General features: G+C 38.1%; 1 protein-coding gene and 1 long non-coding RNA gene across 2 annotated transcripts in view; both read right to left on the minus strand.

The window, feature by feature from the left end:
- Positions 1–11,386, minus strand: part of LOC108248019 (SPRY domain-containing protein 3-like) — a 124,765-nt gene that overhangs the window by 55,844 nt on the left and 57,535 nt on the right. The window lies entirely within an intron of this gene.
- Positions 526–1,585, minus strand: LOC108248023. The gene is made up of 3 exons (XR_001809110.3): positions 1,468–1,585; positions 984–1,093; positions 526–759 (listed from the first exon to the last, which is right to left on the minus strand). It is a non-coding gene; the product is annotated as an uncharacterized LOC108248023 (long non-coding RNA).

Raw genomic sequence — 11,386 nt, forward strand, 5'->3', positions numbered from 1 at the left:
AATAGTGCATGTACTTTATCATACAATGTCACAAATACTCAGTTATTGTAATTTAAATAATAGCAACCATGAATTTAACAGAAATGCAAAACCAGAGCTATTTTTTTACAATCACAATGGTAGTCAAATCAGCAATGGTATAAGCAATACAGAAAAAAATGGTTTAAATGTATAATTTGTCTTACAGACTATACACCAGACGAAAAAATAAATAAATGATCAAAAAAAAAAAATGTCATTAAAGAAAAAAATTAAATGTCACAAACTTCAGATATGAGAAAGAATAATTACTGTCATGTAATAACTACAAAGAAAACTTGTTCAGATTGTTACATGATTGTATTTCTAAAGTGGAAAATCTCAATAAAAATATTTCGGTAAAAAAAAAGTCACAAACTTTTCAGAAATGAAAGCAAGTACAGATATCAGACAAATGCATTAGTGTATTTTAAGAACAACAAATGTAAACACCAAATTAAAAATTGCCTGATCATAATACATTGTCAGAAAGCAGTTACGCAGTTGACACAAACGTAACATGTTTTATTGATATCCACGTGCAGTATGTGTGGTCCAAGTTGTTGTCGTAAAACGGCGACTCTGCCGCCTCACGATGCCCCACTTCAGACAACTTGAGGCATTGTGTACCGTCCATGATGGCCACATTTCTGCTTGCTCTGGGTGACACTCTACTGTGCACAATCAGCTTATGGAAGATAGCCATGAACTGTAGACAACTGGGGTTGTTGTTAAATCCACCTGCACAATGACAGCATGCTTGCATTGATGAAACATATTAATACATAAACATCAAGATTGCAGGATTTTACAAGTTAAAAACCTGCAATGTTATTTAAATAACAGGAAAGAACTTTATATATGCTCTCAATTTCATGTAAGTGTCATTTAGTTTATATATCCACTAAGCTTCAGAACTTTTTGATATTAGGTGGATATAAAGTGTAAACAAAAAAAGTTCTTACCATTTATCTTTTTCAGCAACTTCAGGCCAGTTGCTTTGATATACAGGATGTTTGAAGCCACTGCAGTGCAGATTATGTGAGTTAAAGATGTCAAACAGGGCGTCTACCTCCTGAAAGCATAAACAGAAAATGTTTATGATATGACAGTGTGCAAATGCATTGATTACACAATTATACAAATGTAAGTCTGCAATTTTGGTACATAATAAAATTATCTTAAGCACGGTTAATTACAAAGGCATTTTACCTTCATGAACTCTGCAGTAGCAAGGCAGTCACTTCCCTGATTCTAACTTTTCAGTTAATACCACACATGTTTATGTTTAAACGAGAGACCTTGACTTCACAGAAGCATAACAGAAAGTTTTACGTTAAAACTAGCGCTAATAACGTCCAGTAGTGATGCACGTCTTCTGCAGTAAAGTTAGACTCAGGCACTAATCTCCTTGTTAAGCAGCCTTGTTATTAAAAGAAAAACACTTACCGATTAAATGTAACGCCGTCTGGACATTTTCCGTAAAGATTTATGCAGAAAAATGCAGCATAAAAAGAAGGCATTCCTGTATCGATGAGCGCAAAAGTGGAACTGAATTACTAGCGTAAGATGGCAGCGTTTTTAGCTCATTCAAAGTCACGTGATGTCATGTCTATCCATATAAGTCATTGGGGGAACACGGCTCGACGTAACAGCAGCAACTCGAGCACATTGCCGCCCCCTATATGTCAGGAGGACAAATAATACCTTTTCTGTTCAAATTGCCAACCCGCCACAGTGGCGTGTGTGTTGATCAAATTCACCCGCCACTTCAAATATTTACCCGCATTTGGCCGGTGGCGGGTGCTAATTTCCACCCCTGGGTTTGAGTGGGGTAGTGATGATCCGGACTGGGAATATTATTGAGTGATTGATGGAACACTGAGAATCTCCTTAATCTGGTCACCATATCCACCACTGAAGATGCAAAGTCTGAAGACTAGGGCCAAGGTGAGTCAAGGACCTTGGCAGAATTTGCCATTGTAGTTAATATGGTCTTAAGTAGTAGGTAAGATTTACATTGACGTGTTGAAGGCTCTGTATGTTTTAGGACTGTCATGGTTGACATGCCTTTTTAATGTTACATTGGTGACTTGGATTACATCCACTGGGTGGTAGACCAAGGTAATGGTACCAGTATTTAAAAAGGAAGACCAGAGAATGTGTTCCAACTATTGGAGATCACACTGCTCTGTTGTGGTAAAGGAGGAGAAGCTGAGCCAAAAAGCAAAGCTCTTAATTTACTGGTCTATCTACATTCCAGCTCTCACCTACAAACATGAGACATGAATTCTGCCCAAAAGAGTGCTATTTCAGATTTAACAGCTAAATTGAGCTTCATCTCCCTAGAATAGCCAGGATTTAGCCTGAGGTTGACCTCAGAGACAAGGTGAGGAGCTCCATCATCCAATAGTAGGTCAAAACAGAGCTGCTACTTCTCCATATCAAAAGCTATGAGCTGATGTTGTTCAAGTACCTAACTAGAATGCCTCCTAGATACCTTCCTCTGGAGGTTTTTCTGGCACGTCCCACTTTAAGGAGACCCTTGGGCTCACTCAGAGTTCGGTGGTGGGATAAAATATCCTCACCAGGCTGGGAAAGTCTTGAGATCCCCCAAAATAGCTGGAGAGTTTTGCTTGGAAGAGAGATGTCTGGTTTCTCTCCTGCACCTGTTACCTCTGCAACCATAATCAAGATGAGTGCAGGAAATTGAATAAATAAACAAATGAACAACTAATGATTTCAATTACTGATTCTGAGAACTGTGACACAAAATAAGCATATTACCTGACTCCTACATTTTTTTGTCTTAATAATCTTTTATGTTTGTTTTCCTATGTGTATGCTGTACTTTAGTGCTGATCTGAGTTTCTGCTCGTCTTTGCCAGGACACGTTTGTTAAAAACTTTTAAATCTGAAGTGTTTTTCCTGGGTAAATAAAGGTTACATAATTTTTAAAAAATTAAAAAGGATGCTTTCTTACTTAATTGATCTGGCAGACCAGTCTAGTGTAATGTGCTCAAGTTTAATGTTGTGTTAATAAACAACTATGGAAAAATTGATGAATTTACAAACAGTTACGGTGTACAGGAGTTGTGATTCCAGCTCAGACACAAGAAACAGAAATGATTAAAAATAAGTAGGCTATAAATAAATTATCCCTCTATTAACATAGCTATCAAACTATGTACATTTTCTTTGATATGACTACAACCAACATAGATTTGTACATTTATCAACCTGTCATGTGAGAAAACTGGGTTCCAAACAAGCTAAAGAGGCTCTTGTAACCCAAACTTCTCTCCTATGTTGAGAAAACCTAATGGTTCCTCAAAATATATGAAAAATAATTAGAGGCAACAAAACTATTTGCTAGACAGTGTGAAAGAGTCTGATAAGCTGATTCAAGCAAGTTACGTGCTAGTAAAACTTACATCAATCCACAAAAATACTTCATAAAAGCAGATAGCCACTCCATACTTTTCCCATATTATTGCAAGTGTGAGACCTGGTTTAAAAACTTCAAATTTGAAATCACAAGTATCTTTGACTGTAAATAATAAAATGAATCAATAAAATAAAGCACAAATCAGCAAAATATTGTTTTTTAATGTTAGGACTCCATCAGTGAAACTTTTCTTGTGAAAAGATTTTTAAAAGAGTTACCAGATAAATAAAAAATACTTGTTTGATTTTTTTACTATTAGTAGATAAACCATAAATGTTTACTAACAAGTTAACTACATGCAGTACTCAAATTGTGATATATTCTGGTCAGGTGGTTAGGTTTGTATGTGTCACTGGAAGTTTAGGTTTAGGCACAAAAGGTTTAGAAATCATAGCTCTGGGCACTTTAAATAGTGGTGAAAACACTATTCAAGAACTACAGCATTAGACTGGTAAGGAATCTGGTAAATTTAAGCATTTCTCTTCTATCATTTCAAATAGCTGAAAACACAAAGTCTGTTCAAAACAAGCTTAAGGAACATGACAAACAGGCCAATGAATCAAATCTATTCTGTAAGCTACACACATTTCAATACAATAAATAATTTCCAGGATGCCCAGAAACAAGTACATAAGACCACACCCTAAAACGCAGAACCCAAAAGATCTGCTCCCAGTTCAAGTGCCAGTGCCAAACACCATGAGGCATACTGAGAAGTCCCACATTCATGCTTCAACAGGTCACAGCTATTACAATGGTTTAAAATTGACAAACTCAAGATTATGCAGATGGTTTTTACATTGTGACTGACTGACACACAATAAAAGAGACACATACTGTAAACACAGGTATGTTGGGAAATATAAAAAAAACTTAAAAGGAAAACTTTACAGACAAATATTGCATTCCATATATTATCTCCTACTTATTTATATGTACAGATAAAATGAAATTCAAAATCCTTTTTAGAAATCATAGACGGCACCACCTCTGTACTAAAGAGGAGAGGGAGCATCCATCTTGTTATCAAAACACAGATCAAAAGCTTGTCTCTCTAATGCTACTGTGCATTCACACCTATGGCATGGACAGCTTACATATCTGGAAAGGCACCATCAATGCAGAAAAGCGTATACAGGTTTGAGAACAACGTATATTCCTATCCAGACGTCTTTTCAGGGAAGGTCTTGCATATTCCAGGAAAACAATGTTAAACCGCTTTGTAGTAGAAGAGTTCGGATGCTGAACTGGCCTGCCAGCAGTTCAGGCCTCTCATCAAGAGAAAACATTTGGCATATCACCAAACAAACAACAAATAATCCTACATCAGACCAGAATGGAACAACATTCCTTCCAAAACCTCCAGCAACTGGTCTAACTTCTTAGATGTTTACAAACTGTTGTTAAAAGAAGATAGGAAGCTTCACAGTGGTGCACAGGTCCCTGTCACAACTTTTTTGAGATGTGATGCTGCATTCAAATTTAAAGAAGAAGAAACTAAACTAAAGTGTGTATCTTTATTTTAAATAAAAAGCATTACTCTTTGTAAGACCAAAAGATGTACCATATGGTGGGTCAGCATTAAGGTACATCTTGAAGATCTTTAAAGAGCTCACTTGTAGAAGAATGTAGAAATATAGGCTGTAAGGGAATAACAGGATATCTGAGGAAAGTGACTAACTGCAGACTCGGGTGCTGTCCTCTTACTTGTCAGGCTATTCATCCGCAGCTGAGGGGATTAAGTTGGTAGGCAGGTAGACTGCTGTGACAACAGGAGGCAGAGGATTGCAAGTTCATGTTTGCACTGAGCCGCAGGTACGCAGTGGAACAACAGCTAAATGTCTCCTTTCAAGCAAAACAGTACAGCAGGAACAGGGTAGTGAATTGAAAAATCCTCATTTAGGTGAACTATTATTGGGAATGTTCTGTTTGCATAAGACATCTTTGTCTTGGCAATCATGACAAATGTAGAAAAAACACGTCTCAATGTATGCGCAAGAGTAATCTTAAAGAAATCCAGAAGTCAGTTCACTTTCAAGGTTATGATAAATTTATTGGTGGTAAAACATGAGAAGCTTTAAAACCAAAAGCTAGCAGATCAATCAAAGTTTTTTGAGATGTTAAGTTAAGTTAAAGTACCACTGACTGTCACACACCTGAGTGTGCAAAATTTGTTCTTCGCATTTGACCCATTCCCTGAGGGAGCGGTGAGCAGCAGCGGTGCCGTGCTCGGGAAATGGATTGGATTGTAAGAAAAAATGGAAATCAAACAAGCTTTTTTTTATCTATGTCATGAGAAAATGATTAATTTTAGTTTCTAAAGGAAGTTGGTGAAATGATGACACTTCAAAGAATATTTGACGTTATCAAGCTCTAAGGTAAAACAATAATTTTTACTACTTTAGACTTTTAGAATCATTATCTGAAAAGTTTTAGTTTTCACAGGACTCATACACTATAAAGAAAAAAAGAAAAACATACAGAGCATGTCCTCTGATGATAAAAGTACTAGGTTTTTAATTAAACCTTAAAAACAACAAATCAAAATTTATTGCCGGATTTATGCTTTAAATAGGACACTTTCTTAGTGGCTCAGAATTCAACCTGACTCAGATATAAAAGCACCAACACAGATCTCACTTCCAGGACAATGAATAACAGCCAACTCTGAAAAACAGAGAGATGCTGTACTGTACTGTGCATATCTAATGGTGAATTTTATAGCATCATTTTACTGGTAAACAAGGATAATATTTTCACTAATCACAAAACATGCTTACCATATTCAGTCTTGTAAAGCCACCAGCTGAATTTCGGCTCAACTAACCTTTTTTTGGTTAAACCCGCTCGTTATGTTTATTGTTGTGGCTCCTACAACCTGCTAACTCCAGGTAGCTGAAGGTGTTTTGCTCTCAGGGCTCATTAGAGTTGCGCAGGGCTCCGCGAACTTATATGAAATGGGCTAAAAGGTCACTCAGCAAGGACGAAGACATTACTCCAAAAGCAATATAAAAAAGCCAGATTATAGTTTACAGATACACACAGGGGGAAAGACCATCTTTTATTTTAGATATGTCTTGTGGTCTGATGAAACTAAAATTGAACTGTATGGCCATAATGACCATTGTTACACCTATAGGAAAAAGGGGAAAGCTTGCAAGCCTGAGAACATCCATCCAGCTGTGAAGTAAGGGGGTGGCAGCATCATGTTGTGGGATGTTTTGCTGCAGGAGTGACTGGTGCACTTTACAAAATAGAGGGTATTAGGAGGAAAGAAGATTATTTAGAAATATTGAAGCAATATCTCAAGACATCAGCCAGCAAATTAAAGTTTGGACATAAATGTGTCTTCAAATGAACAATGACTCTAAATATACTTCCAGATTAGTTACAAAGTTACTTAAGGACAACAAAGTCAATGTTTGGAGTGACCATCACAAAGCCCTGATCTCAATCCTATAGAAAATTTGTGGGCAGAGCTGAAAAGGTGTGTGATCAAGGTCGCCTACAAACCTGACTCAGTTCCACCAGCTCTGTCAGGAGGAATGGGAAAAAATTCCTGCCAACTAATGTGAGAAGCTTGTAGAAGGAAACCCAAACATTTGACTCAAGTCATACAGTTTAAAGGCAATGCTAACAAATATTAGGAACCTGTGGCTTTGAAAACAATAATAAAAAAAATCTCAAACAAATAAATCTTTTTGTCATCAGACATTTAGCAAATGGAAATAATGTTGTGAATCCTAACTGACCTAAACCAGGAAAGGTTTTTTGGTTTATTGTCAAACAGTGGAAAAGTGGTTATGTGTCATTTTTTGTGTGTATGTAAACATCTGGTTATAAGTGAACTTAAGGTGTACAAGAGGAGAAACACATTAGTACATAAACAGCAGAAGAAAGAGGCATGTGACTGGGCAAGTATGATGGCAGTGGCAAGAATCAAGGATCAGACACCCACCTATCTAAACAGGAATGGGCACTCCCCTGACAGTAATGTAAATAGATCACAAAGACACAGAATTATCTGCAGAAAACTCACTACCATTACTATTGTATTCTGGGCTTTTTGTGGCTTTGCATTTCTCAGTTACACTTCATCTAAAGCAGTGTTTCTCAACCTTTTCTGGGCCAGCGCCCCCCTATCCATTATCAAGGCCTCTTACCGCCCCCCTCCCACTCTCCACCTTTTTTTTTTGCCTGTTTATGTGAATAAATTGTTTTTATTCATGGACTTATATAATACCTGATCTTGGGTATGGCCCATCAGAACATTGCTGTCGGCCATTATCCACCATGTTCTGCCTCAATGAGTCCCCAACTTCCTTCATCATCATCATCATCATCATCATCTTCACCTCTCTTGTCCACTTTCTCCTGTGTGGTGATTGACTTGCTATGTCTGCTTGCACTAATTTTCCCAAAATGACACAGTGGTGGTCAGCAGAAATTCAAACCCTCCTGGGTATCTAGGTTTTTGTGGCCTTACTAGTGGAATTATTCATACCTGATGTCATCTCTGGTCTCCTCTACAGCAGCTAATTACTGACCTCATGTCTGTCTCCTTCACTCCTTCTCTGTGTTCTTCTTTAAGTCATATGGTCAAACAAGTATTATTTAATAGCTTGAAATAAATTACACTAATGCACTTTTTTAATATAAATAATATTTTTAAATGAATCACCTGGTATTAAGTGGCTGTTCCTACACCCTAATATTAGTCCAACCTGTCTCCTTCCTGTCTGTCCTGATTCTTTCTCTCCATCCTCACAGCTGAATGACATAAACTTTGTGTTCAGGAGGTTTAAAAAATACAGCAGTCAAATCACATATAAAAACATGAAATCTTAATTTTAAATGATATCCTTGTTGAATATCAGTTAGTGATCAAACACTTCATCTGATCAGACTTATCAGATTAATCACAACAGCTCTGTAGAGTTATATCCCAGAGGAGACATTTAAACTCCCAACATTTGTAGTTTATCTGCTTTATGATTTACCATTGAGTTCAACAAATGATTACTGTCTGAACAACAAAATAACACAAACAAGTTCCTTTATTTTTCATGTCATGCTGTGTTCTATTGTAAATACTGATCAGTAAACAGTTGTAACCTGAACATTTCCAGGCCTCTGCTTGACACAGGTTTAATGAAAACCTGACAGAAACCTGACTTCTGTCTTTCAACCACTTTGAAAAGCTTTTTTCATCTTTATCCTTCTGCCTCTTCAGTTTTCTGCCTCTATGTCTTTAGATCTCTGTCATCAGATGACAACACGATTCAAATGAAAACTACCGCGCTCCCACGCATGCTTAAGGGGAGGGCAAACAGGAGGGGAGGTGAAGGAGTGGAGGGGCACCTGATAGGTGACGTCTCTGTTATCGATCATATCATTTACACATGCATAGACAGCTGGTAAATACAGAAAATGTTACTGGATTTGCGCCACTGTGAACAGAGTGGAGCGGGTCTCCTCTCTGCTGTGAGATTGACAGCTGTCAGTGCTTGGGGAAGTGGGCGGGGCTTCCGGCACGCTGCAGAATAATTGGTGCTTCCACACATTTATTCGCCAAAGTCTCCAATTACACAGAAAAAAGTCCGTAGATTTGTCGCTAGTCGCTTTGAAAAATGGCCAGACGGATCTGAAAACTCGCGAACTTGGTCCCTATTGTGCTCCAGCCCGTGCGGAAAACATTGCGCTGCACATTGGTTCCGGTTCAAAAAAAGGCTGTCTGTGTGTGTATTTCTTTTAGCGTGAGGAATACAAAAAGTGGCGTGTGCGCTTCACAAAATGCGTGTGTCTCACGGCCAGTGCGTGAAACTTGAGAGCCCTGCTTTTATTCATAGACTAATAAAAGATTGTGAATTACGTTAAGACTTTAAAGTTCACAATGACACAAATTAAGCTGCAGAGAAAAGTAGCAGCAGTGTTAGCTGACATCGATCCGGTGTTACACCGACTGATGCAGCTGCTGTGATCCACTTCTCAAGCCGTAGGTCTCTGGTTTTAGAATATTTTTTTGGTTAGTTGGTTTGTGTTCCGCAGTCATGTCAACAAAGCATCTTGTCCGAAAAGGAATTAATGTGCGTCTGGATGGTGGACGCTTTCAGGGAAAGTCCGAAAACAGAATATTGCTCTTGTAAATGTTTAACCACTGCGATAACAATGCGCTCACGGTGTGTCCTTCAGAGGAATTAACCCATGTAAGAGAAATAAATAATTCCAAGGGTAATATCACTAAAGGGAGCGTTCCTTTCTCAAAGTTTACAAAGTAACTGCCACGTGGGACAAATTGTAAAAACGATAATCTGATGTCCCGTTCTCCTGAAGGCAGCACGGAGCTGCACCTAAAAGAAACACCATTTATACAGCTGCAGTTCTGTAACGGTTTCAATATTTTAGGCCACAATATTTTTGCAAGTAGTTCAAAGTTTAAACTGATATTGTTGTGAATCTTTTGTGTAAACTTTACCTTCAAGCAAACGCCCCCCAAAAGAATATCAACGCCCCCTTTTTGAAAATATTGCTGCCAGCGCCCCCCCGTCATCCTCTCAACGCCCCCCAGGGGGCGGTACCGCCCCCGTTGAGAAACGCTAATCTAAAGCATAACAGTCAGAAACTCATTTATCTCAAAGCAATCTTTTTCTTCACCTTGTTTCTCACTTCTTAACCATCTGTAAAGACAACTATCATCTGGAATGGCGATTATCCACATTTATCAAATAAAAACTTGTAAAAACTCTTCAACTGTTTTGACAAAATATTAAAGAAATGTTGTGGATGAAATCACAGGAGGAACTTAAAAGGTGTGGATCATCTATGGCAACCAAATGATACATCAGTAAGTCATCAGTAACCACAGAGCCTGAAAACTGTTGCACAAGATTAAAAAGGGGAAAAGTGTTTCCAAGGCCCTTAAATGTGCAGTGTAGCTAAGAGACATAAATGTTAATGAAATCCGTAACCGTTTTGTTTCCAGGGAGAAACAAGAGAATGAGGAAAGAGGAAAAGTAAACAAACAAAGAGAGAGAAGAGAAAGATAAGACAAAAAGAAAGGGAAAAAGAGTACCTTAAAGGACAGGAAAGAGACAAGTAAAGATAAAGGAAAGCAAACAATGAAAAGTGAGCTGTAGCAGAAACGGGAGATAAAGTAGGGGGGTAAGGGAAATGAAGAACAAATATGTTGCAACAATATAGGTAGAGCAGAAAAACAAAAGAGAAGAAAGAGGAGGACAGGAAGAAAAATGTGGAAAAGACATGAGACAAGCAGAAATGAGCAGAGGAGGTTGATCAAGGAATATGAGCCAGGATTAAAGTAGAGGAGTGAAGAGGGCGTCCATCCAGAGCAGGATGGAAGGGAGGCAATAAGATGAAAGGAAATAGAGACACTCGAGAGGAGCATTAGGAAAAAAAACTGTCTGCAATGAACAAAATACCAAATTACATCCAACAACATCTGGCTTTTGACTTCTTGAGTCAAAACTTTGCAGTAGTGACAGGTATTTATTGGCTTCAGCTCTAAGCAGCAGAGACTGTACTGTACTTTGACTGTGTCAAAAACCTATTTTTCTCCCGTACAAAGAACATTACAGCAAAATATCAAAAGGAAAGACAAAACAGAAAGCATGGTTGGGTGATCAGATAAATATATTGACCATTGGTGACAGGAGTCCATCAGGCAGTAGATCCTTTAAAGAACAATAGTTTCTACTTCATTTTAGCTTGGGTAATTTTTCCCTCTTGACAAGGCAGGACTTGACAGGATTCAAACTCGCAGCACAACGACGAAGTTTTAAGAGTTTTATTGTGGACTGGACAGGAGCGGGACCTGGGACTCTGAACAGGACACTCACGTGACCGTCGTGGACTGGAACCGGAACAGGTAAGTTCTCCTTGGCTTGGTTACTAGTTGCAGAC

The sequence above is a fragment of the Kryptolebias marmoratus genome, linkage group LG8, assembly GCF_001649575.2.
Source record: "Kryptolebias marmoratus isolate JLee-2015 linkage group LG8, ASM164957v2, whole genome shotgun sequence".
NCBI lineage: Eukaryota > Metazoa > Chordata > Actinopteri > Cyprinodontiformes > Rivulidae > Kryptolebias > Kryptolebias marmoratus.